We start from the raw sequence: 23,493 nt of genomic DNA, 5'->3' as shown, positions 1-23,493 counted from the left end.
GATAGATTTCTGTCTTTCATTATACTGACACATAATACTTAGCTTCATAGCCTCCTGTATTTTATAATTTCCTAATTTTTGCTATTACAAATTTGTATGAATACTTTGCATAAATTATTTTTCTTGTTCTCTTATATTCTTGTGTTATATCTAGAGAGAGCAGAATTAGCAGGTGAAAGATACAAACAGATATATAACTTATTAATGCCACAAGCTTTAGAGGATTGTGCATACTATGAACAATGTATATGTATTTAAAGCCCAACAATTTTTTTTTTTTTTTTTTTTTTTGAGACAGTCTCCCTCTGTTGCCCAGGCTGGAGGGCAGTGGTATGATCTCAGCTCACTGCAATCTCTTCCTCCAGGGTTCAAGTGATTCTCGTGCCTCAGCCTCCTAAGTAGCTGGAATTACAGATGTGAGCCACCATGCCCACTAATTTTTTGTATTTTTAGTAGAGATGGGGTTTCACCATGTTGGCCAGGCTGGTCTCGAACTCCTGACCTCCAGTGATCCGCCCGCCTCGGCCTCCCAAAGTGCTGGGATTACAGGCATGAGCCACTGCAACTGGCCCCCACCAATATTTTTTAAAATCGTTTTTATTTACTTTGAAGATGTAGATATGAATCCTTTTTTGCCTTTGCCTTTTACAAATTTTATTGCGACTATTTTAAAACACCCCAATGAACTCCCACTTACCTGTCACCCATATTCAACATTTATCAAAATTTTGCCACATTTGACTCACATCTCTCCTGTCTTTTTCTTGTGCAATATATTTTAAGCTCAGATATCATACTATTTCACTTACATATTTTATTGTGCATCTCAAAAAATATGAACTTACTCTTACATAGCCACATGGCTGTGACTGTACCAAATAAAATTAATAACTATCCTTTGGCATCATGTAATTAACAACTCTATAATAAAATTTTCCTGATTGTTTCTAAAATGTGTTTTTACAGTTGATTTTGAGAATTAAGGATCCAACACACATTGCATTCAGTTGTGTTTTCTCTTTTTGTCTCTTTTAAACTGATGCAGTCTTCCCTTTTTTCCCTGACATTTACTTGTTGCAGAAACTGGATCAGTTATGGTGCAGAGATGTCCACATTCTGAATTTGTCAATTACTTCCTTCTCATATCATTTAACTTGTTCCTTTAGTCTCTGTAAACTGAATTTGGCTCTACAGGCTTGATTATAGCCAAATTCAACTCTTTAGGGATGCTTGTGTCTTAAATGGTACTGCAATCAATTCACAGAAATCAAATTTTAAGCTGTTCAAGAATAATAATTTTAACTCCTATAAGGCCCATCACTTACTACCTTTCTAACCTATTGGGGCTTGGAGCTCTTTCCTCCATGTTTGGAACTGTTCTTAATATAAAGCCCATGTTTTCATGAAAACATTAGTTTGAGCGAAGTACCCAGGCTAGGCAAACAAAAGATTGATTTAATCCATACAAATATTGTGTAATTGTGATAAAAAAGTGAAAAATATCTTGTCACTATTAATAATTAACATAAGACAATAAAATATCATGAGAAATCATTAAAAAATTATTTTGGATGTCGATAATGTAAAAAAATATATAGAGAGGATGAGAAAATACTGAGGAATTTCGCAGCAATTCTGAGAGTTACTTTAAAGCACTTCTAAGAGTTTCATAGGATTTTTATTGATTTCTAATTTAATTTTAAAGTGAAATTTTGACTGGACGTGGTGCCTCACGCCCTGTAATCTCAGCACCTGGAAGGCTGAGGCAGGTGGATCACTTGAGGTCAGGGGTTTGAGACCAGCCTGACCAACATGGTGAAGCCCCATCTCTACTAAAAATACAAAAATTAGCTGGGAATGGTGGCGCACCCCTGTAATCCCAGCTACTCAGGAGGCTGAGGCATAAGAATTGCTTGAACTCAGAAGGCGGAGGTTGCAGTGAGCCAAGATTGTACCATGGCACTCCAGCCTGGGCAACAGAGTGATACTCTGTCTCGAATAAATAAATAATTAAATAAATAAAGGAAATGTTGCTTTCTCTTGGCATAGGCATAACACTACTCTTTCTTTTTTTTTTTTTGAGGGAGGGTTTCGCTCTGTCGCCCAGGCTAGAGTGCAGTGGCACGATTATGGCTTACTGCAGCCTTGGCCTCCCTGGGGTCAGGTGATCCTCCCACCTCAGCCTCCCAAGTGGCTGGGACTATAGGCGTGTGCCATCACTCCTGGTTAATTTTTGTATTTTTGTGGAGATGAGGTCTCACCGTATTTCACCATATTGCCCAGGTTGCTCTCGAACTCCTGGGCTCGAGGGATCTGCCCACTTCGGCCTCCCGAAGTGCTAGGATTGCAATCATGAGCCACCACACCCAGCCAACACTATTTTTTTTTTTTTTTTTTTTTACAAAAGTTTATTCTTAAATGTACAACAGCTCCAAGACAACACTTAATTCCAGCTATAGGTGGCAAAAGATGTTATGGCAGGGAATACAGATGCTTAAATATGGATGAAATAAAGGGTTACCATCTCCTCAGGCACAAGGAACAGCTTACTTTTTACCAGATTTCTTAATTCCACCTGTGGCCAAGGGCCCCTTCCCCACAGCCTTTGCTTTTAGCTCCTCGAGTTTCTTCTGCTTCTCTTTTTGTTTCTGCTTGAAAGCCTTATCTTCCTCGTCCATCTCCTTGGCCTGCTTCTTGGGCTGTTTCAGTGGCTTCTTCTTGCCACCTTCACAGCCAGACATGACGCCTGCCATCCCTTCCCCTGCCAACACTATTCTTTTATTTGTCATTTATAACTACAGTTATTTTAAATTTCATTTTTAAAAATTTCTACTGAGACTTCATTATTCTATGTGATGATTCACAGTATATATTTATCTAGTATACCTTGACTACGTAACTAATTTGATCACTTATCAAGTCTTATTTTTGTATCAAATTTTGATATATTTCTTTTTAAAATAAATTTTTGATGCTAATTTTTTATCCTACATATTTGAAATCCAATTTAACAAATTGAATGCCAATTAAATACTAAAAACTTGTCCATGAGTATGGGAGGATACAAAAATATACATGAAAAAAGTTCTCTTTTTTCTAGAAGCTTATAATCTATTGGATAACCAGAACATAATAGGGTTGATTTGCTCAATCTAAATATCCATCACAGCATAGTGTGGCATCCAAACGAAACACAAACCCAATTCCAAAAACCCTGAGAACTAATGGGAAATCACCTCACATAACACTACACAAAACTCAGCCATATGTTTTGTTTTGTTTCCCACTCATTTCTCTTCTTTTTGAGTATCATAGAGCATAAGTTACTTCCTACATTGCAGATGGATCTTGGAATTTATTTAGTTTTCAATTAATAAAGGAATCAAAATTTTTTGAAAAAACTATCACTGGATCCAACTTTTAAAACTTTTTTAAAAAGTTGATATATAACATACTCTATTAAGTACGTTAATTTGTCTTTAGCTTGATAACATTTTACAAAGTGAGCACCTTTATGTATGCACTTTTAGATTGACAGTGAATATTTTTATCACTCTAAAAAAGTTCCTGTATGTCCTTTCCCAGTCAATCCTCCCACAGTCAGATGCTGTTGTGATTTCTATAATCCATGTTTTCGATAACTGTGAGTTTTAATCTAACAGGCCAAGCTAATCATCAGTACTTTTAAAATGTGTATTTGCTGGCTATTCTTCCACAGATGTTTTACTGCCAATTTGCTAAGTTCTATAATGACATAGTGAGGAGATTTTATAATCATGTTTGTTTTTTTGAGATGGAGTCTTGCTCTGTTGCCCAGGCTGGAGTGCAGTGGCACGATCTCAGCTCACTGCAATCTCTGCCTCCTGGGTTCAGCCTGGATTCTCCTGCCTTAGCCTCCCCGGTAGCTGGGATTTCAGGTATGTTCCACCACACCCAGCTAATTTTTGTATTTTTAGTAGAGATGGGGTTTCGCTGTATTGGCCAGGCTGGTCTCAAACTCCTGAACTCAAGTGATCCACCCGCCTTCACCTCCCAAAGTGCTGGGTTACAGGTGTGAGCCACTGCACCCTGCCTAGATAATGTTATTTTTGTATTACAAAGATTTTACTATAAAAACCTTATAAACAAAAAATTTTTAAAACATCTGTTTACATACAAATGACATTAATTTGTTTACCCAGTTCCAGGTCCTATGCAATTTTTAAGTTTAAAACTTGGGCTGAATGTGGTGGCTCACACCTATAATCCTCACATTTTGGAAGGAAGATGTGGGAGGATCACTTGAGCCCAGGAGTTTGAGACCAGCCTGGACAACACAGAGAGAGTTCATCTCTACAAAAAAATTTAAAAAATCAGCCGAGTGTGGTGGTGCACACCTACTACACTACTCAGAAGGCTGAGCCAGAGGATAGCTTAGGCCTGGGAGGTCGAGGCTGCAGTGAGCTATGATCACACTACTGTACTCCAGCCTGGGCAACAGAGCAAGGCCCTATCTCAAAGGAAAAAAAAATGTTGAAAAATTACATTTATTTAAAAATATATTCTTTAATTCAGATTTTTCTTCATTAATTCCTACTTGGTTCAAATTAAATATAGTTAATGAATAGTCAATATAAGACATAAAATTTAAAAGGCACTATGACAGATAATCTCATTTAACCTATTTTTTCAGATGGGAATCCTCAGGGTTCAGGTAAGTTAAGTGACTTGCTGAAGGCCACACAGCCTTGATCAGAAGGAGGGAAACCTCTGCCTACTCCCTGTTTGTATGGGGTATTTATGTGCCTTACATCCAGATTACTGACTAAATAAAAGTATTAATATATTTAGTCAGCCATCATATACCTACCAGAAAATCTGCTCATGTAAATCAGAAATATTACAGAACTCTACCTTACAAAGGAGTGATCACAGCATGAAATTTCTGTTAGAAATACATTAGAATTGGAAATACTCTCTAGGAAATGGCCAGAAAACGATATGATGAATGAAACTGTAAGTGGTAGGAGAAGTACATAAATGTATATGTAATTTCAAAATGTATTGCTCCATTAGCCAGCATTTCAGACCCACTTATTCATCTTATTTTTTGCTCTGTGAAACTGTCATACTAATAGTTATGTCTCAGATTCAATTATTTTAAAAATAGAAAATGACTTCACACTGAATTGCCAGTGGTTTCCTGTTTGAAGAAATAATAAAATAGTCCTACTGCAATTCAGCTTAAGTCCCAGCACTATAATCCACAAGACAACTCTTTTAGATTTTTAAAAACTAACTCATGACAAAAGCTTACACATTTTAATGGTACTGAAACATTTGGTTGACTAAACTGCATTTTATTTCTCTATTTTTATTTTTACCTGCATTTTATTCTGTTGTTGTAGCATGCAGTTTACCCTGAATCGAAATTTGTTCTATTATTTTAAGATATATTATAGACAATATACATATATCCTTACCATGATTCTTCAGCCTATTCAAAAATAATAAATTAAAAGCTAAGATAGTTGGAAATGATCTTCTGATAGAATATAATAGGCCATTTATTTAAAACAAAATTGCCAAACATCTAGTTAGCTTAATCATATCCAGTTGCAGTGATTTATTTGCTAAGGACATATTAGATAATTAGGCATTGCTATCATATCATAATAGCAAAAGTGGGAGACCTCATTCATTGTCCTTCATCAAATGCTGTTCTTTTCATAAGACGTATTATTACTTTTTACAAAACTGTAAGTGTTACATGAAAGGCTTATCTATAGGTGACAGCAGCTCCAAATCAATCCTATCTTAAATTGTTGGTCATCTAACTCAACACGATGTGATTTGCAGAAAAAAAAAATCAGTTGCTGCCATTCGTTTGAAAAGCACCTGAACCAACCTTTGTCTTCAAGTTTTTTGGTTTTGTTTTATATATGCATAAATATAAATATATATAATATATAAATATATGTATATAAATAATTACTGCATAAGCTAAGATGGAAGGGAGGAGGATTTATTTGCCTTTCCATGGCTTTATTTAATTTTCCAAAGTTGATACTTTGTAGGTTATGTTAATGTCACTTCTTCATTGTTTTATTCTTTATTTTTTAGCACAAACACATTTATTTATTAACCAAAGGGATGATCCTAATTAATCCAATACTGAAACAGCTGCATATAAAACGTTTGTGATAAAGATAATTGAACACAGTAATGAAAAAAAAAAAAAAAAAAGAAGCAGTATGGAGATTTGTCCATTGAACTGAGCTTGTTCATTCTCGTAGCTAATTCCTGCCCAAAGTGATGATGGAATTTTTATTCTACTTTTTTATAGATCCAAGAACAGGTGACATTGTGCATGACACAGTCTACCACCAATTTCCCATCTTTCAATTTTCTTGTTATTGTGCTTTTCTTCCCATCCCACTCCGATGCTGAACCAATGCTCCATCTGTAAAGTTGCAGAGAATCTGAGATTTTCTGCTATGAGCTGTAGTTTCTTCAGACTTTTCTCCCAGGGTACAAGAAAACTGTGCTGTTTTCTAAGTGCTCTGAGTTTTTATGGTGACGTTTTTACCATCACAAATGATGATACACTCTGGTTTGGCCATTGTGCCCATTTTTCGCAAAGCTATTCCCACTCCTAGTTCCTTCACGTATTCATCAAAGCCTTTGCTGTCCACTAGGCATCATCTTCCAGCTGCTGAACAGTGGCCGTGGTGGGTGCAGGAGGGTGTGCAGAGCAAGCTTAGCAGGGTCCGCCTGGGCAGCATGCTGCGAGTATCACTTCTTTAAATCAGGGTGAAATGCTTTTGATTAAGCAAACAGAAGTTTCTGTTGTTGAAACAGGCTGTGAAAAAATTATTCAATTAAAGATGAGTTGATTGTTCATTGTGTGCCAGGCCCTGTGCTACCTACCAGGAAATGGGTGTAAGCATGAAGATCCTGCTTTAGCAAGCAAAAACTGTAAACTTAGACACCAATGTGGACTTTCCCCTTAACTCTTTTGAACTCAGTTTTTAAAACATCTGTAATTTGGGGGATATAGTACATATTTTGTAAGGTTTTCTATCATGGTTTAATGAAATGAAAGCACCTGCAAATAATATGAATTTAATAATTTTTTAAAGCTTTGTTGTTTCTCTTGAGAAGTTGATTATCTGGGGGGGAGATTGGTGCTAGGGAAAGGACACAAAACCATCTTGAAATTCTTTTTTTTCTTAATAAGCCAACCAAGTACACCTTATTTCCCAAAGCCTGAAGCCATAAGCAGGTTTTTAAAGTACAGGAAGAAATAATCTAAGATTATTTAAGCAAATGGTTTTAAAACTTTAATGTGGAAATGATTCCCCCGAGAGGCTTGTTAAAATGCAGATTCTGGGGTGGCTGTGCTGGCTCACTCCTGTAATCCCAGCATTTTGGGAGGCCGAGGTTGGGGGGAATCACTTGAGGTCAGGAGCTCGAGACCAGCCTGGCCAACATGGTGAAACCTTGTCTCTGCTAAAAATATAAAAATTAGCCAGGTGTGGTGGTTCACACCTGTAATCCCAGCTACTTGGGAGGCTGAGGCAGGAGAATCACTTAAACCTTGGGGATAGAGGTTGCAGTGAGCCAAGATCATGCCACTGCACTCCAGCCTGTGCAACAGAGTGAGACTGGGGTGAGCTTGAGAGTCTGCATTTCTGTCAAGCTCCCGGGTGATGCCCACCTTGCTGGTTCCCAGACCACACTTTTGAGCAGCAAGGATCTAAACTATTCTGGCTCCACCGTTTACTAATTGTTGTGACCTTGGACAAGATACCCCTCTGTGTCTCAGTTATACCATCTGTAAAATGACCTTAATAATATCTACTTCATATGATATTTAGTGGGGTAGTATGTACAGAGTACTTAGTGTCTGGCATGTGGTAGGCTTCATATGTGTTATATATATATATGTATATTGATCACAAGCAATATAAGTAAACTGATGGCTACTGGGCCTAGAAGATGAAGTTATTTGTGATGCTAATCATTATCCTGATAAACATTGGCTTTTCGGATTTTCTTGTAAACCTGATCTAAATAACATTAAAGAAAAACAAGTTCCATTAAAAATATTTTATAGTAGAATAGCTGAGTTTGGAATTCTGCCTATAAACTTCATTAGTTTACATAATCTTGGTTGATGAAAACTCTATGTCATTCAGAAAGAATAGAAAGATCTCATTAAGGGCCTCTGGTGGAAAGCTTTTAACTACAGGCATCATTTTGTCTGTTTACCTTGAGTCCGTTTCTCTTTCCTTTCTTCCCTTTCTTGCAAGAGGAGAGGTAGCACAAGCTGAACTCCAGCAAGGAAGCACTTTACCCTTGACCCCTGCTGTGTATGATCCTAGTCAATTTCATTCACAGCAAGTGATAAAGGATAAAATGCCTCACTGTCTTGCTAACCCCAGTTGCCAGCAATTATCTCAGAAAAGGTAGAACCTTTCACCATGCCTATTAAAAGCCCCCTTTGACCAAAGATATCACCTTTTAGAAAAATATACCTCAGGGAAAAGTCTGCAGTGGATAGATTATCCATGCCTTCAAGAATAATGGTACTGACAGACATCAAATCATTTAGTTGGTCAAATCATTTATTAGAGGCAGCACTTTCTAAAATAAAGGAGATAATTTCTAGAAAGGACAGGATTGCAGGAGAGGTGGTCATTTGAGAGGAAGAAATGAGCAGCAGATGGATCGCCCCTGCTCTGTAGTAAGGGTTGAACAGGACAAACATCACAAGGCGTCCAGCTACTTCGTTTCCGAGCTGAGTCTGAGCAGAACTGAGTTCCTAGTTAGGAGGATGCCTAACTGTAGCTCTGAAAAGGACCTACAACAGCTTTAGGAAACCTGGTGGAGGAGAGGAGAGATCTGCTTTATTTCTAAGCTTTATTCTTGGCAGTCAGGTGACCTTCTCGGGCTGGAGGAGTGGAGACTTGAGGGCAGAGGCAGGAACTCAAAGTGGCTAGAAGTACAGCAGCTTCTAAGTTTATTAAACAATGATCAAAACTCACAAATGCACAATTGGGGGCAAGGGTGGTTACTGAGGAAAAAAGAGATACAGTGTGCCATAAAATGTGAGCCTAATCCTGTTTTGGGGTTCTTTGTGAATATTCTGCCCATGATACAGCCATTCTGTTGGTGGCTTTAGAGGATGACTCTAGAAGACTGTGAGATTTATTCATAACATCTAGCTTTTATTTAAGTCAGATTATGTACAAATTTGGATGGGAGTTTGGTCATTTTTGTGTGATGAAGTGACATAACCACAGGGTCCTCTAGAGAAGCAGAACCAATAGGATACAGCAAATGAGGGACTGGCTCATGTGATTATGGGGGAGAAGTCCTATGGTCTGCTGTGTGTAAGCAGAACCAGAAATGCCAGTGGTACAGTTCCACTCCAAACCCGAGGCCTGAGAACCAGGAACACTGATGTCTGAGGGTCCAAGCGGAGCACAAATTTGCCATTTTTCCACTTTTTGGCTCTATTCATGCCCTCCAGGAATTGGATGATGCCTACCACATGGGTGAGAAGGTATTCTGTCCTCAGTTTACCAATTCAAATGTTAATCTCTTCTGGAAACACCCTCACAGACACACCCAGAAAAAACATTTAACAAGGTCTCTGAGCATCCTTTAGCCCAGTCAAGTTGACACACTATATATATGTGTGTGTGTGTATATATATATATATATATATATTTTTTTTTTTTTTTTTTTTTTGAGATGGAGTCACCTGTCACCAGGCTGGGGTGCTGTGGTGCTATCTCGGCTCACTGCAACCTCCAACTTTCTGGTTCAAGGGATTATCCTGCCTTAGCCTCCTGAGTAGCTGGGATTACAGGCAGATACCACCATGCCCAGCTAATTTTTTTATTTTTAATAGAGACGGGGTTTCACCATGTTGGCCAGGATGGTCTTGATCTCCTGACTTCGTGATCTGCCACTTTGGCCTCCCAAAGTGCTGGGATTACAGGCGTGAGCCACCGTGCCTGGCTGACAAACGGTATTAACCATCACAGTCCTCCTGAAGGGGACTCTGAGCTAACCACAATCCGTGTCTAGGACATTGCAGAGCAAGATGTAATATGCATAAGAACCACTTATGGAGACACTTAAGAATGCAGAGCCTCAGGTCCTATACCCCAAATTGTTTTTTGGGGGCCTTGGAACCTGCATGTTAAAGAAGCACACCAGGAGACTGTGATGCAGGCAGTCCAGTGACACATGTGGGAGACACGGTAGACCCAGAGCGGTAGGAGCTGTGTATGTTCTACACCTTGAAGCTCACATGTGCTCCAATTCCACTGCTCTTTATGATCTAATTTTAGTAGGAAGATCAGAAGATGGGAACATCCTTTTAATTTTAGTTATTATTTAACTTAATTTAATTATTGAAATTAGCATGTATAATACCATTTTGTGAATGATTATATAAAAATGGAATATGTTTTCTGCCCAGTGAATGACGGCACTGGTGACAGGATAATTAGGAATCTAAGTAGTCAAAAGTTATGCAAACAAACCTGAAGTTAAGGGAAGGTTAGTGAATAAATGCTGGTAGCATTTGGGTTATATAAATTCTGTGTTCATTGCAAGGAAATAATACCTCCCACATCTCTTTCTTTTAGGGATTTCCAGACTCTTTCAAAGTTCCATTTACAAGCTAAGTAGCTATCACCACCCTCTTTTATAAAACGGAAACAGAGCAAAGTAGGCATGCTCATCATGTGGGCTGAATAAAGGAGTTTAAAAAATAAAATGATCTGTGATTCCAGATCATACCAAGGAAGTGACATGGTAGATTTCATTTATTTCCTTTTCTGAGGATTCCATAGTCACTTAGAATGCAAGAACCACTGAACCAAACTCACCTTCCTCATCGCCACCCCTCACCAGGGTATGTGTAACCTTAGAGATAGGGAAATGTCCTGAGGAATGCCAGCTCCTTTTGTCTGCATGGATACAAAACAATCCGTTCCAGATCTTGCGGATTTCTTTCGTTTCTCGAACTGAGTCTCTTAGACTCCCTTGTAAGTGAGCTAAAAATAAATAATATCATTGACCCAGGCATAAAACTACTCAGAAGATAGAGATGGAAATCAGGATTTGCAGTAAATCCCATAACACTGTGTTGATTCTACTTCTGCTTCTGAAGGAAGGAAGGTGCTGTGAAATAATTGTCTACATGTATAGATTGTTTGTGTGAAGACCATCAAGTATAAAGTTATTTATGTTATTCTATATATTGGTCAAGAATCCCATTAATCATGGTTAAATAAGCAATTTCCCTGCTGCTGCTCACCCAGGAGCACTCAGAGGCACGAGCACCAGCATGGAGAAGCTGCTTATTCACAAATCAATGCGGGACACTGAAAGCCTCTGCCTCTGTGATTTTGTGATGAGGGCTCACAGTTGTCCTGGTCCACAGCATCTGAATGTGAATGACTTTCTCCGATTGACCGTTAAGGCTGCCTCTTATTGTACCTGTGTTTGAATAGCTTTGGAGGATGACTCTAGAAAATTGTGAGATTTATTCATAACATCTAGCTTTTAATTATGTCAGATTATCTCCAAATTTGGATGGGAGTTTATCCAGTCATTTCTGTGTGATGAAGTGACAGAACCACAGACAGAAGCTAGACGTGTAAACCATTGCGGCACCACTGTGGACTCCCTAAGAGAACAGCAGAGGCCAGAGGCGGTGGCTCACGCCTGTAATCCTGGCACTTGGGAGGCCGAGGCGGGTGGATCACGAAGTCAGGAGATCGAGGCCATCCTGGCTAACATGGTGAAACCTTGTCTCTACTAAAAATACAAAAAATTAGCCAGGCGTGGTGGTGGGCGCATGTAGTCCCAGCTACTCGGGAGGCTGAGGCAGGAGAATGGCGTGAACCCTGGAGGCAGAGCTTCCAGTGAGCTGAGATCGTGCCACCGCACTCCTGCCTGGGCGACAGAACGAGACTCCGTCTCAACAACAACAACAAAAAACGGCACAGTGCCTTAGCTTAAATGTTTGGAAGTTGAGGCATACATTTGGGGCTGCGACTGTAGCCTTAAGAAAATTATGTATTGTATGAAAAGTAAGGACCACCTGTTAAAGCAGAGTTCAGACTTCCTAGAAGGTGGCATAGGGTAGCCTCGCAGATAACCAGAAAGGAAAAGACTCCCTCACCTCTAACCAGCCCAGGGGCAGAAGGTCCAAGGGCAGGGATACTTCAGTGTGGGGCGCTCACTTTGTCACATCTCCGCTGGACACAACTGAGTATATAAAATTTGAGCAAGTGACTCTAACATAAGGCAGCTTCAAGACAGCTTCTACCATAACCGTCATCCTTGTAGTCTGTTCATTAAAAGGGATGACAAATATTTTGATCCTCTGCTATCTCCTACCCTCACCAAATGACTGATATACCCTTAACCTCTGTTCTACTCCCCACCCCACCTCCTGCCCATCTCTCCATAGCTTCTTTCTCTTCTACAATTGCACAGAGATGGAAGAAGAATGAAAAGGGAAAAGCTGCACATAGAAAATCATAAACCTTAGTCTCTAGTTACATTATTAAAAATTGCTACCAAAGGACATTTAGGGATTTTTTTTTTTTTTTAAAAAGATGGAGTCTGGCTCTGTTGCCCAGGCTGGTAGTGCAGTGGCACAGTCTTGGCTCACTGCAACCTCCGACTCCCAGGTTCAAGCAATTCTCCTGCCTCAGTCTCCTGAGTAGCTGGGGTTACAGGCATGCACCACCATGCCAGTTAAGTTTTGTAGTTTTAGTAGAGGCGGGGTTTCACCATATTGGCCAGGCTGGTCTCGAACTCCTGACCTCAAGTGATCCACCCACCTCGTCCTCCCAAAGTACTGGAATTACAAGTGTGAGCCACCATGCCTGGCCCATTTAGGGAATCTTGATGAAAGCTTGTCTGATTTTTTAGAGAAAAATCAACTCTAATTTTTTGTCCCCCAGAACTGATTTACTGTCCCCCCTCTCTCCAATCAGCAAACCCAGCAGGCCAGATGGCTGGCATCCCTCTTGTTGTACATTTCCTTTGCCTTTTCTTCTGGTTTTAATTTCTCCTGTTGTCCAGGTCAGCAAAACCTTGTTCCTGCCACAGCCACACTCTGGCATAGGTTGACCAATTGTCCCAGTGTATTCAGGGTGAAAGGGATTCCCAGTACACTGAACTTTCAGTGCTAAAACTGGGTTGAGCTGGTCTCCTGAATTCTATCCCTGGCCGGGCAGCCTCTTCAGTGCCATGACATCCACTCCCAAGTGCAGAGAGAATTCAGATAAGCACCAAACAGAAGGGGAGGCACTCGTGATGTCAGGGTACTAGGCAAAGTTCCCGCATCTATAGGTCGTTACTGACTTCCTCCCTTGCAATCAGAGAAAGACGAAAAGATGCAGAGGCCATTCCACAGATATCACCAAGTAGATACCCACCTCCACTCTGAGGAAATCTTGTGCAGTTACGGCAGGTGACATTCACTGGTGTATTTCTCCAGCTATGGTTTGCTATTCTTTTTTTTTTCTTTTCTTTTTTTTTTTTTTGAGACAGAGTCTTGCTCTGTTGCTCAGGCTGTAGTGCAGTGGCGCAATCTCGGCTCTCCGCCTTCCGGGTTCATGTCATTCTCCCGTCTCAGTCTCCTGAGTAGCTGGGACTACAGGTGCCCACCACCACGCCCGGCTAATTTTTTGTATTTTTAGTAGAGACAGGGTTTCACCGTATTAGCCAGGATCGTCTCGATCTCCTGACCTCATGATCCGCTTGCCTCAGCCTCCCAAAGTGCTGGGATTACAGGCGTGAGCCACCGCGCCCAGCCTGGTTTGCTATTCTTCTTGACTAAAGATGACTTTTATCAAGACCACCTGTTGACTTCATTATATACCCAAGGAGAAGACTGTGAATTTATCACAAATTGATTCCAGTAACTCAGGGATGGCTTCAAATTTTGCCAGGGGGACAAGACCAGCATTCTGAACCATCATACTTGCCTAGAGACAAAAAATTTAATACAATCTCCTTTCACTTTTTATAGTTTGGACATTTTTTTGCCGTGTTCAATGATAAGCTGTCCCGGTATTTGTCCAGTTTCTATCATTAATCAGTACATATTGCCTCACACTAAAGTCAAAGAAATTATGTAAAGTGTAAACTAGAAAACAACATAGTGCCTTAGCTGGACTGAGCTTGCCGCAGCCTGTGGCAGGTTCGTACTGTGTCAGCTGAGCCCACTGGACTGCATGTCCTAGATTCCCTTCCCTACATAGTTTTGGGTTTGTCTGGGCCACAAGAGACATTTTGTGGGAAATTTGGAAAGCAGAAGTGAAGCAGCAGACGTATCATTTCAACACAACAGCTCAAATGGTAGGTGCAGGTCCCCAGGGTCTGCTGCAGCCACGTGGGCTGTTACTGATATGCTGCCTCCGCTGTGGTGGCGCAGCTGCCACATCCACAGTGACCTCCAGCTCTTTCCCTGCCTCCTCCTTCGGTGTCCCTGGCTTCTGGGCCAGGTGGTGTTTAACCCCATGTTGAAAGGCACCAGTTTCAGTGCAAACCACCCACTTCATCAGTGTTGGAGGCTTGGGGGCAATAAGAAACCTTCGTTGGGTTCCACTAATCCTCATGGGTTCCAGGTTGGTGGACAACTTTAAAGCCCATTGACTGTGTCTGGAGCATCCCAATGCACTCCTGAAGCAGACACAGTAATCCTAGATTTGTGTGATGCATTCTGATTCTATCCACACCTTGCTTTGTCTTGCCTTGCTGTATATCTTGTAAGCTGCCCCGAGACTTCCTCTTTACCATTCTCAAACCCACATTGGCTTGACTACTTGGCTCTGAGCTCTTGCTTGTTCCCCAGCATCTGAATCACTTTCCTGCACTGGTGTTGGTGGACTATCCACTTGGGTATATCACAGGCAGAAACTTTCTTGTGAAGCGGTCTATTTGGGCAACTCCAGCAGGGGAACCAGGACTTCTGGAACTCTCTTTTTGGCTCCAGCTTTAAAGGACAGGGAGATAGGACATGCAGGACACACCAAAACAGTGCAACACAGAGTACACTAAAAAGATTGTATTAGGTGGGGTGGGTGGAATCACTTGAGCCCAGGAGTTCAATGCCGTAGTGAGCTATGATTGCACCACTGCACTCCAGCTTGGGCAATGAAGTGAGACTCTGTTTCTTAAAAAAAAAAAAATTGTTGGAGGAAGGAGTAAATGAATGAACTGATTTGCAGGGGCTTAAGAAGTTTGCAGTCTAAGGCCTTTGTGTGTGTGTGTGTTTTGTCTTACTGTTCATAGGCACTAACTAACATGTTTGATTGACTGTTCTATCCAGGGAGTCATTCCGGATAACTGTTTATCCTTAACCTGGGTCAATAATAATCTCAGCACATAAAGGCACTGCAGAAGCAACCTATCACTGTATACTACTTTTGCTCACTTTTTCTTTGCTTGGAATAGGGTATGTTGACAGAAAGTAGAGGAGTTCTTTTTCCTTTCCTATCTAACATTTCTCTACTACTGCTTTCTGAATGATTTATACTATTTGTTCACTACCAAAGGACTGCTGAGGGCAACATGTAGAAGCAGATTTCAGAGAAACAGCTCCCACCTGCTCCCTCCAATCCATACTCCAATCACCTGGGCCCCTCCCGGCTCATCGCTCCCCACAGAGCTTTCCAGGGTGGTAGTTACTTATGTTCACTGTCCTTTGGAAGAGACAGAGATTTGCTTTCTAGCAGAAATGGAAGAGTAAAGGTGTTACAGATGCATTGTGGGAAGCAACGGGTGGGAATCACGCATCTGAAACGGAATGCATTTATCCCCCTTCTCTAGTGGCCCAGCTGTGGCTCACCTAGTGTCTCCCTGTCAGGGGCAGCCTGCTGTCAAAAAAGCGAAATTGAAAGCCCAGTTAGACTCCCACTTTAGCCTTTTTTAGCTGGCAAGCATGCTTGAAGTAGCTAGGCTGCAACCACAAGGGGTTACCAAAGAAAAGGTTGAAAAATAAAATAGAAAAGATGGCCATCTATAAAGCCTCCCTAAGAGAGAAGGGAAAATAAATAAATAACCAACTTAATCCTCTTTTCTTTTTGTTGACTAGAAAATTGGGAGCTAGAAAACAATCTGTAATTTTTAGATTGCTGGAATTTCTCCAATAATAATTAACATGAAAAAGTAACACCTGATGGAGCAAAAGTAGTGTTATGTTTTCATTTGTGAACAGTAGAATAGTAAGTGGGCTAAAGGGAGTTCAGCTAATTAGCCCATCGTTATAGCTTTAATTTCTTCATCTGTTATAAGGAGAAATCAGCTTTTGAAGTGGGTGGAAAACTATGAAGTTTTTAATATGGATCAATAAGATGTCATAATGGCCTGATTAACAGAGATTGGCAGTGATTTTGGAAATCTGCTTCACATTGCGTGTCTCTTACACAGAGAACAGGAAAATTTAACAGATTCCCATCCCCACATTTCACACGTATTTGATTATATACTTGTATTTTTTAAATTACGAATTCTAATTTTTAAAACTTGTGTATTGACGCCATCAGTCTCATTCCTGCTCAGGACCACATTTTCCATGACTACTACAGACTGACCACACCCTTCTCTGAATTTCTTTTTCAGTGAAAGGCAGCATCACCCAGCTTTGCTCTAGTTATTCAGTGCACAAGACTCTTTTCTTAGCTACATTATAAGCTTTCTGAGGACTGGGCCAAGCTTTCTCTCTTTCTGCCACCTCCTCATCCATCAACACAATATCACACATGTACTAAGCACTTACTATAAATTTTAAACAGCTATAATCATTAATCATTCTAAGTGCACAAAATTCTAGGTTTTTAATCTTTTGTCAGCATTTGAATGTGTATTATTCATATTTATACTTTATCTTAGCCAAAAGGCCGAGAAGTGATATTATTCATATTTATATACAAATTACAAAGCGAACCATTGTAAAAGGCTAAATTTCTTTGTTCCAACTCTCTTTTGTGTAATAGAATAGACTATTTCTCTTTCCTTGATCTAGCAAATCTTGAAACTTTTATATGACATCTGCAAAGGCATTAGGACAGACGCTCAGAAAGTTGGCACCAACTCGTCTTGTTTTTGCTTTTCAAAAGGGATGAAGTGATATTGAATTAAATTTTATTTCTAAATGCTTTGCTGCACCTGAAAATAATTCTTTCCAAATGAAAACTTATTATCTGTATTTTAAAAACTGAACTATTCCTACAATAATGTAATGCTATCCTAAAATATGATGCTTACAGATCTGCACATGACTGGTTTGCATGAGGCACTGGATTTTTCCTTTCCTTCAGTAAAGGAATTGTTTTCATAACACGCAAATACACACATATATTCACTTATTCACAAATATTTACTGTGTGTTAGGACGCAGGCATTCCTTGCATTTGTATATTAGCCAAGGAAGGGAAAGAGACAGAGGCAAAAGAAATCTGGGAGTTTCCAATTCTGCTAGTTTATCGTCAGTTAACATCTGACGATATTGTTAAATTATTTACAGTCTCGCAGGACTTAGGAAACCCCAAAACTGATTTTCCTGCAATTCAGTAAAAATGTAATTTTATTACCATCACTGTAATTACAACACATGGAAAAAATTAAGTTGCAATGCATAATGAAAATTTAAGAGTTATGGAAAGGTAGATGTAAATCAAGCTTGTCCAACCAGTGGCCCACGGGCTGCATGCAGCCCAGAACAGCTTTGAATGAGACCCAACACAAATTTGTAAGCTTTTTTAAAACATGAATTATTATTATTATTTTTAGCTCATCAGCTATGGTTAGTGTTAGTGTATTTTACGTGTGGCCTGAGACAATTCTTCTTCCAATGAACCCAGGGAAGCCAAAAGCTTGGAACCCCTGACATAAATGATGAAATACCCATGTGACACATTGGAAAAGCTAATATAGAGAAAAAGCATGAAATGCAGAGTTTTAGGCTAGTGACTGAGAGACTGACAGCACATCATGGCAGCACGGTAAGTGTGTGTGTTTAAATTTTCAGGAGGAATACATCCACCTACAGTGAGTGCCATTTGGGGCTGCAATTTTTTCTGAGACAGAGTCTCGCCCTGTCGCCCAGCCTGGAGTGCAGTGGTGCGATCTCAGCTCACTACAACCACTGCCTCCTGGGTTCAAGCGATTCTCCTGCCTCAGCCTCCCGAGTAGCTGGGACTACAGGCGCCAGCCACCATGCCCAGCTAATTTTTGTATTTTTAGTAGAGATGGAGTTCACCATGTTGGCCAGGCTGGTCTCCATTTCCTGACCTTATGATCCACCCACTTTGGCCTCCCAAAGTGCTGTGATTACAGGCGTGAGACACCACACCTGGCCCTGGGCTGCATATTAAAACACGAGTGGTTTAATGTCAGAGTGCCTTTCTCGTTCTTTTCTATTATAAACATAACAGAATTTACCTTTTAACTATTCTAAAGTGGACAATCCTGTGGCATTAAGTATATTCACATTGCTTGCAACAATCACCTCTTCCATCTCCAGAATGTTTTCATGCTGTAAAACTGAACCTCTGTACCTATAAACACTCACTCTCCATTCTCCCCTTCCCCTAGCTTCTGGCAACTACTACTTTACTCTCTGTCCCGATAAACTTACTCAGAACCTCATTAAGTGAAATCATGCAGTATTTGTCTTTTTGGGACTGGCTTATTGGACTTAGTAATATGTCCTCAAGCTTCATTTGTATCACAGCATGTGTCTCAATTTCCTTCCTTTTTAAGACTAAATAATATTGCATTGTATGTTGTTATGATCTGAATTTTTATCCCCACCCCCCCAATTCATATGTTGAAGCCCCAACCCCTCAGTGTGACTATAGTTGGAGGCCAGCCCTTTCGAAGGTAACTGAGGTTAAATGAGGTACTAAAATAATCTCATAAAACTGGTATCCTTATAAGAAGAGGAAGGGGCATCAGGCCTTCCTCTCTGCCTTCACCCGCGCAGAGGAAAAGCCATTTGAGGACGTGACAGGAAGGTGGGCTCCTACCAGCCAGGAAGAGGGGCTCACCAGTCACCAACCCTAACAGCGCCTTGATTTTAGATTTCAGGCTCCAGAACTGTGAGAAGATAAATTTCTGTTGTTTAAGCCACCCAGTCTGCGGTATTTTCTTATGGCAGCCCTAGGGAAATCATACGTATACACCACACTTGAGTTGCCTCTGAACCTCTTGGCTATTGTGAGTAATGCTGCTATGAACACGCATGAACAAATACTTGAGTCCCTGCTTTCACTTCTTTTGGATACATACCCAGAACTGGGATGGCTGGATCTCATGGTATTTCTCTAAGTTTTTGAGGAATCATCACACCTTTTCCTGCAGCAGCTGCACCATTTTACATTTTCACCAGCAACACACAGCATTCCTATTTCACTGTATTTCTCATTTTTAAAACATTTCAATATACTCTGGTTACTGTGAAGCACCTGTGGCCACTGGGGAATGATTGTAGACGTGGGACTGTTGCCAACATATTCGAACCTGTAAAGTTAATTTGCTTTCCTGTAAGCAGTGATGCAACAAATACACAACACTGCTTTTGAAGTGGAAATCTAAATAAGCAGGATCCTCAGTGCCATTCTGTATCAGCATAACTTAATGAAAAATTGGCCAGGCGCAGTGGCTCATGCCTGTAATCCCTGCAATTTGGAGGCCAAAGTGGGAGGATCACTTGAACCCGGGAGTTCGAGACCAGCCTGAGTAACATGGTGAAACTTCGTCTTTACAAAAATCAAAAAAAATTTAGCTGGGCATGGTGTTGAGCACCTGTAGTCCCAGCTACTCGGGAGGCTGAGGTGGGAGGATCATTTGAGCCCACGAGATCAAGGCTGCAGTGAGCCGTGATGGTACCACTGCACTCCAGCATGGATGACAGAATAGATCCTCTCAAAAAAAAAAAAAATTTTTTTTTCAACATCCTGTGGTGCTAGGTTAGCTAAGGTTATTCATGTTAAAAATGCTGCCACTATTTCCCTAGCAGTGTTCTCACTATGTCTATTGAAAACACATTTTCTGATCTTTCCTCTCTGGGTGCTGTGAAGATATCAGATCAGATATCATCTCAGCCCACACCCCCTGAATTGAATTGTGTTTTTTTTCGATCATGATGTTATTTGTTTTCAACTCCACATTTCACGTAATCATGTAGCTCATAAATTAAGTTTAGGAATATATTTCTTCCCATAACCCATGATCTCTAAGTGCCAACACTCTGCTAAGTAAGATTATCTTACAATTTTGTTTTAATAGAAGTAGGGTCTCACTATGTTGCCCTGGTTGGTCTTGAATTCCTGGGCTCAAGTGATCCTCCTACCTCAGCCTTCCAAGTCCTGGAACTACTGTTCTTGGCTTTAAAGTTTTTCTTTATAATTATTTTCAATTTTTATAGCTTTAAGAAGCCATTTGAGGAATTTTTTTTTTTTTTTTTTGAGACAAAGTCTTGCTCTGTCGCCCAGGCTGGAGAGCAATGGTGTGATCTTAGCTCACTGCAACCTCTGCCTTCTGGGTTCAACTGATTCTCCTGCCTCAGCCTCCTGAGTAGCTGGGATTACAGATGCGCACCACCACACCTGGCTAATTTTTGTAGTTTTTTAGTAGAGACGGGGTTTTACCATGTTAGCCAGGCTGGTCGCGGACTCCTTACCTCAGGTAATCCACCTTCCTCGGCCTCCCAAAGTGCTGGGATTACAGGCGTGAACCACCGCGCCCGGCCGGAATGATTTTTTTTTTTTTTTTTTTTTTTTGAGACAGAGTTTCACTCTTGTTGCCGGGGCTGGAGTGCAATGGCGCAATCTCGGCTCAACACAACCTCCACCTCTCAGGTTCAAGCGATTCTCCTGCCTCATCCTCCCGAGTAGCTGGGATTACAGACATGTGTGCGCCACCATGCCCGGCTAATTTTTTTATTTTTAGTAGAGACAGGGTTTCTCCATGTTAGTCAGGCTCATTTTGAACTCCCAACCTCAAGTGATCCACCCCGCCTCGGCCTCCCAAAGTGCTGGGATTACAGGCGTGAGCTACCGCACCCGGCCAGAATAATTTTTATAAGCATTAATTAACTCAAAGAAAATTACAAAACCCTAAATTTTGTAATAGCGATTTTCAGTACGGCATCACCACTCTAAATACTTCGGTTAATCCAAGATCATGATAAAAGCTTTTAATTACTCTATACTATTCTTTACCTCCTTCTACACACATCAAAGAATGGGGATTTATATTTCAAATATTTAATACCCGTTAGGCATTCTAAATGATCCCTAAGAATTACTTACAATGATTACATTTTCATTTTTCAGGCTACTTCAGATGAAAGACAGATTGAAGTAAAATTGGCAAGTGAAAGTCAATATTTAACTGGTACTTCACTTGGACATTTTATTCTAATTTCAAGCTTTGAGGTAAATAATTGAGTGAGAGAGGGGAACAGGAATTGGCTCTGTTTTGTTCAACAGTTTCCTCAGTATTTTATACAAAGAGGGAAGTCATGTCGTTACGTTTGCTGAACATATAAACCTAGGAAAAAGAGAGAGTAAAATTCGATGACAATTTGGACTGTAAAAGATGTTACTATTTTAGAATTGGGGCTGAAACTCACAAAGTTATAATTTAATAGGACTAAATATGAAGCTTGCACTTAGAGTTTAACAATCAACAGTCCAAGTAGAGGATAGGTAAGACATTATGCAACAGGTTGGTGTGGAGCATGGAGCTGACTGCAGACTGGAGATGTGCCCAGAGGTTAGCTCAGTTGCCAACAAAGCTGATACAATAACAGGCTGCGTTAACAGAGAGCTGTGTTCCAGAAACAAATGCTGCCCCGATCGGGTCACATGGTAGCATTATTTTTGGTTATGCATGCCACATTTTAACCAGATGTTAATAAATTGAAGAGCATCAAGAGGCAGGGTGGTGCAGAGCCTGGGAATGTTGTTACATGAATGCCTGAAAGAAGTGGGGAAGCCTAATTTGCAAAAGAGCCTAGAGTGAGCCTTTCCTGGGATCTGATGGGCTATTTAAATGAGACGGGGATTCTTTACCAGAATTCAGAATTCAGACTACTGTGTGACTGTTACAGGAAGGCAGATTTTAGTTCAATGTATGGAAGAATAATTAGACCTGTCCAAAAATAGAATGTGCTTTTGTTACTGGAAATATTTTGTCAGTGGATGAACATGTGCTGTGAAGGGGAGCCCCACACAGAATGCAAAGTCATACCTGCTGACTTCTGAAGGCTGCACCAATCCAAAGCTCCCTTAGAACATACTGGAAACCATGTATCTCTGCCAATACTGTGTATAGTATAACTGAATTTAGGGCTGTATTTATGTGATTTTCAACCAACCAACCAACCATACAAAGTAGATTAACAACATGCCCGCTAATATATCAGGGCACATATTTATTTCAGCATAGGGATTTTGCCCATGGTCTCTGCTGCAGAAGCAACCAGAAATCACAAGCAGTGGTTTTTGTTTTTGTTTTAATTTTTATTATTTATTTATTATTTATTTATTTATGTATTTATTTACTGTGACAAAGTCTCCTTTGTCATCCAGGCTGGAGCACAATGGCGCCATCACAACTCACTGCAGCTTTGACCTCCCAGACTCCTAGACTCAAGTGATCCACCCACCTCAGCCTCCCAAGTGGCTGGGACTACAGGTGTGCACCGCTGTGTCTGGTTAACTTTTGTAATTTTGCATTTTTTTTTTTAACAGAGATGAGGTTTTGCCATGTTGTCCAGGCTAGTCTCAAACCCCTGGGCTTGAGGGATCTGCCCGCCATAGCCTCCCAAAGTGCTAGGATTGCAGGCATGAATCACTGAGCCAAGCCAGTAGAACTCTTAACTAATCCTTATTAGAGCCTCTCAATAGCAACTGAAACATGGGGACATTTGAAGATAAAATTACCTTTCTATGCAAAAGAGCAGCAGCTTGGTGTCCTTTGTTGATTCTAGGAATATATAAATTGCAATTTCAGAGTCCATAATTAGATGCTTTGAAGAATGAGAACACCAACATGGCTAGTCTTGGTACACTAATTAATAAATGTTAGAAGTTACTTGGCACTTCTTCCCCTTCAGAAACAACAGCAAGAGCATAGGGCAGGGGTCCTCAAACATTATGTGTCAAAATCACTTGGAGGGATTGTTAAGACAGATTGCTAAGCCTCATTTTCATGGTTTCTTTTTTAGGAGATAGGAGATGGGCCCTGAGATTTTGCATTTTTAGTAAGTTCCCCAATGATGCTTGTGCTGTTGGTCAGGGGATCACATTTGCAGAACCATTGGTATAATGAATGAATGAACACTGTATGAGAAGCCGTGCTATAATCATGCAAAGTATTTATGTGAGTGGTGTGTGGGAGGCTGTTTGTACCTTCTTGAGAGAACCAATTATTATCATCTCTTTCCAACTTTGTATT

General features: G+C 40.4%; 1 protein-coding gene and 1 pseudogene across 1 annotated transcript in view; one reads left to right on the top strand and one right to left on the bottom strand.

The window, feature by feature from the left end:
* The window catches only part of C2H4orf45 (chromosome 2 C4orf45 homolog), a 130,669-nt gene that overhangs the window by 2,781 nt on the left and 104,395 nt on the right, over positions 1-23,493 (top strand). The window lies entirely within an intron of this gene.
* LOC115893548 lies at positions 2,547-2,741 on the bottom strand (annotated as a pseudogene).

The sequence above is a fragment of the Rhinopithecus roxellana genome, chromosome 2 (assembly GCF_007565055.1).
Source record: "Rhinopithecus roxellana isolate Shanxi Qingling chromosome 2, ASM756505v1, whole genome shotgun sequence".
Taxonomy (NCBI): domain Eukaryota; kingdom Metazoa; phylum Chordata; class Mammalia; order Primates; family Cercopithecidae; genus Rhinopithecus; species Rhinopithecus roxellana.
The sequence above is the reverse complement of the archived record's forward strand: the minus strand, read 5'-3'. Positions and strand labels throughout refer to the sequence as shown.